This window comes from Taudactylus pleione, unplaced genomic scaffold (genome assembly GCF_031769625.1).
Source record: "Taudactylus pleione unplaced genomic scaffold, aTauple2 ptg000362l, whole genome shotgun sequence".
Lineage (NCBI taxonomy): Eukaryota > Metazoa > Chordata > Amphibia > Anura > Myobatrachidae > Taudactylus > Taudactylus pleione.
Window position 1 is genome coordinate 848,194 of NW_028284763.1, and position 5,441 is coordinate 853,634.

Consider the following 5,441-nt stretch of genomic DNA (forward strand, 5'->3'; position numbering starts at 1 on the left):
GGGTCAAAAATCTGCCCAGGACCCTGCATCAAAGTTCTGCCCAGTGTATACCAACAGGAGGTCCGACCCTAACCCCCCTAAAACCTGGGCAAGATCCAACTGGACCACCTCGCGTTCATCCCAATCGGTGCAGGGGTGTCCGAATGCATAACCGGACAGACAAACACACAAATAAACAAACAGACCAATGAATTTTATGTATAAGATATATGGTGTAGATAGATATGGATGTACAGTAGTTATATAATAGCGACAGTCCGGATGCTGGTGCTTAGAAGTCTCCCTGTAACTGTCCCCTCAGTCATGTGACCTGCTGCGGACTCATCATATACTGCCTGCACCAGTAAATATATGCATACTTACCTACTCTCCCGATTTGGTTGGGAGCATCCCAAAAATCGGGTGCCGCTCAAAACCACCCGGAAAATAAGGTAAGCCTCCCGGCCATCCCGCTGGCACCCCAGATCCCCCGCGAATCCCCCTGCGAATCCCCCCGCTGCGGGTGGGAGTGATGACGCGATTTGCGCTGAATCGCATCATCCTGACCCTGCCCTCTGCTTTACAGTGCCGAAAACCTCAACATTGTGAAGCGGGGGCAGGTTCAGGATGACGCAATTTTGCGGCCACGCCCCCATTGCAGGGTAGAATCCCGGCCATGCCCCCTCTATACGCTTCACTCCTTCCTACTGGTCTGACCTGGCTGCCCCCTTCCAGAATGTCGGCAAGCCTGCATATATGTGTATGGATAACTGTACCCATATTCTGGTGGAGCGTCACTTACCAGTCAGTTACAATAATAATATGGTTCTGTATTACCCATTCTGTGTCATATAAACAAAACCCACTGTATTTACATGTTATATGTTTTATATAGGACCCAACATGAGTGAATACACCCAGGTCTGGGGTACCACAAATACACATATATACACACTAACACATATACAGTATACACACACTAACACATATATACTGTACACACTAACATACATACACATATATACACACTAACACATATACAGTATACACACACTAACACATATATACACACTAACATACATACACATGTATACACACTAACACATATACAGTATACACACACTAACACATATATACACACTAACATACACATATATACACACACTAACACATATACATTATACACATACACTAACACATATATTATATACAAACACTAACACATACATATACACACTGCACACACTAACACATATACATTATACACATACACTAACACATATATTATATACACATTATATACATACACATATATACACACTAACACATATATACACACTAACATACATACACATATATACACACTACACACACTAATACATTACCAGTATACACACACTTACACATATATACACACTAACATACACATTTATACACACTACACACACTAACACATATACAGTATACACACACTAACACATATATACACACTACACACACTAACACATATACAGTACATACACACTAACACATATATACACACTACACACACTAACACATATACAGTACACAGACACTAACACATATATACACACTACACACACTAACACATATACAGTACACAGACACTAACACATATATACAAACTAACATACACATATATACACACTTAACACATATATACACACACTAACACATATACATTATACACATACACTAACACATATATACACACTACACACACTAACACATATACAGTACACACACACTAACACATATATACACACTAACATACACATATATACACACTTAACACATACATATACACACTAACACATATACATTATACACATACACTAACACATATATACACATTAATATACATACACATATATACACACTAACAAATATATACACTAACACATATATACACACTACACACACTAACACATATACAGTATGCACACACTAACACATATATACACACTAACATACATACACATATATACACACTACACACACTAACACATATACAGTATACACACACTAACACATATATACACACTAACATACACATATATACACACTACACACACTAACACATATATACACACTACACACACTAACACATATACAGTATACACACACTAACACATATATACACACTAACATACACATATATACACACTACACACACTAACACATATATACACACTACACACACTAACACATATACAGTATACACACACTAACACATATATACACACTAACATACATACACATATATATACACTAACACATACATACACATATATATACACTAACACATATATACACATATATATATATATATATATACACTAACACATACATACACATATATATATATACACTAAACACATTAACACATATACAGTATACACAGTACACTAACACACATATACACATATATACACATTAATACATATATACACACTACACACACTAACACATATACAGTATACACACACTAACACATATATACACACTAACATACATACACATATATATATACACTAACACATATATACACATATATATACACTAAACACATTAACACATATACAGTATACACAGTACACTAACACACATATACACATATATACACATTAATACATATATACACATATATACACACTAACACATATATACACACTAACACATATCCTCATATCGTGCCAAATGGCGCACCACAGACTTTACAAGGAAGCTGCGCCATTTGTCCTGCCACACAGTGTTGTGCTGAATTTGCATCTTGATGATAGAATCAGTAACGCGATATAAGTAAAATACGCGGACACCATGGGTACTGGTGCTGGCATTGTGAGCAGCTGCCGTGTGTGACTGAGGGGCGATACGGATGAGCTGCGCCATGCCTCGTGGCGCTTAATCTGTGACGTTATACTAATTCCTTTGTGACACAAATACTAGTCCCAAGCACCCAGGACACTATGGGGGGGATGTACTGTACTAAAGTGCAAAATGGGGTGAAGCCCCTGAAAATGCAGTACGGGGAGTTTTACCGCATTTTCCATATATCCAAAATTCTGCTTCGTCCCGGTGGGTAACGCTATCTGCAGACGGTGTTACCCAATAGATGCCATGGGCTTCTTGTCGGGATGCCTCCCCTGAGAAGGATCCAATCTCCCCCCGCAGCCCGTGTTTTCCCGCGCATGCACAGAAAGAAACCAGGGGGTCTTCTGGGAGTTAAACCCGGGTGCATCGCAAAGGACAGTTCTTATTGGGAGAGCTGTCATTTGCAATATTCTAAGTACATACTGCCATAAGGACAGCGTAAGGCAGGAGCAATCTGACTGAGCCATGTTAAACCCTGTGGTTGTGGGAGCAGTATACCTGTAAAGAGTTTTGTGGTTAAGTGTCAGTCATTAGTGTTAGCCTATAGGGTTCCTTGGGGGTGTGGTCTTGCTGGTATATTAGGTCTGTTAGCCAAAGACTCCTCCTCTTTGTTTCTGGAAATCCCGCCCTCCCTCCCTGTTTGTGGTGTGTTTGTTTGCTGGATGTGTTGTGGTGGAAAGAACGGCAATGTGCTTCTAGCTATACAAATTAGATGGGTGCGCTCTCCTGGTTCAATGATAGGCCAAACCCGTCCCTTCCGGGAATGACACAGCCCATCCGGGTGTGCTTTTTGGGGAGAGTTGAACACCAGCGGTGATGTGATTGGTCGGCGTGTGTCTGTGGGAGTGTCCGTTCTTTGTTGTCCGCCAACGTACTAACTGTAAGCTCACAATTAATTTCAATTGGCAACATCTAATATCTAATTAGATAACCCAAATTTAATATGATTAATTGATTAATTATTTATAACCTGATGTCAAATAAATTTGACCTTTAATTTTAAATCCAACTCCTGTTGTCCGTGTGTTTATTCTTAATTAAGTTTTAGTTAATACAGTTTATGGACTGTATTATGTACCGCTTTGGGGATGCCATGCTTAGTACATCCTGCCAGGCCTGGCACTACCCCTAGGCTGCTTTAGGCTGCTGCTTAGAGCGCTGGCCACTGGAGGGCGCCGCTGGTTTCATTAAGTGTAGTGCAGACCGCACATAAGTGCGCTTCGCACTACACAGTAACAAACACACAGCCACTGGCGCCGGCAGCAGTGTGTTTGTTTTAGCAGCCGATGAGAGTCAGACAGACTCTCATTGGCTGCTGCGCCCACTGCCGGAGCCAGGCTGGAGCTCACTCATGAGCTCCATCTTCAGGCTCCTGCAGTGGGTGATGGGAGAGACGTCATGACATCTCTCCCATAATGCAGGGCAGAGCGGGCCGGCCCGGGAGGATGGAGGAGCAGATGGCGGCGGGAGCAGGAGCGGGGATTCAGGCAAGTGTTTTTTGTTTTTTTCGTGTGTGTCTTTGTCTGGCACTGCTGAGGGGGGGGACTACCACTGGGGGCACTATATAAGGGAACTACTGGGGGCACTGCATTGGAGGGACCACTACTGGGGGAATTGCATAGGGGGGGATTACTACTGGGGGCACGGCATCAGTGGGACCACTACTGGGGGCACTGCATAGGTGGGATTACTACTGGGGGCACTATTTAAAAGGCACTGCATAGGGGGGACTACTACTGGGGGCACTGCATAGGGGGGATTACTACTGGGGGCACTGCATAGGGGGGACTACTACTGGGGCATTATATAAGGGAAACTACTGGGGGCACTGCATAGGGGGATTATTACTGGGGGCACTATTTAAAGGGCACTGCATAGGGGGGACTACTACTGGGGGCACTGCATAGGGGGGATTACTACTGGGGGCACTATATAAGGGGAACTACTGGGGGCACTGCATAATGGGGATTACTACTGGAGGCACTATATAAGGGGAACTACTGTGGGCACTGCATAGGGGGATTACTACTGGAGGCACTGCATAAGGGGGACCACTACTGGGGGCACTGCATAGTGGGGATTACAAATGGGGTCACTGCATAGGGGGGACCACTACAGGGGGCACTGTATAAGGGCTTGTGTAGCTATCAGAGGGTGAGGTGGGGCGCAAGGCTGAAGCTATGCCTTGGGTGCCAAGAAACCTTGCAGCATCCCTGCATCCCGCCCTATAAGTGACTTTGGATGAGCTACTATACGTAGTGACACAGATGCATATATAATATATCGGTCACATCTGTATGTTACTGTATGTGCCAGCAGTAGTGAACAAATGCATGAGAATGTGCCGGGAATGTCCTTCACCTCCCGCACTAGTGTTTACTCACCTGAGCATTTAGGATGGTAATTCCTTGTCCCGATGCCAAGCAGTCACCTGAGACCTGAGGAGGGGTCAGCAGCGTCTCCTGCCCATCATTATTCTGCCTGGGAGAGCGCTGGAAGAGAAGCGTTTTCTCAGCTCCTGCCCTGGGGGTAACGTACATTTCTGTCTGAGGGTAGAAGAGGAAAAC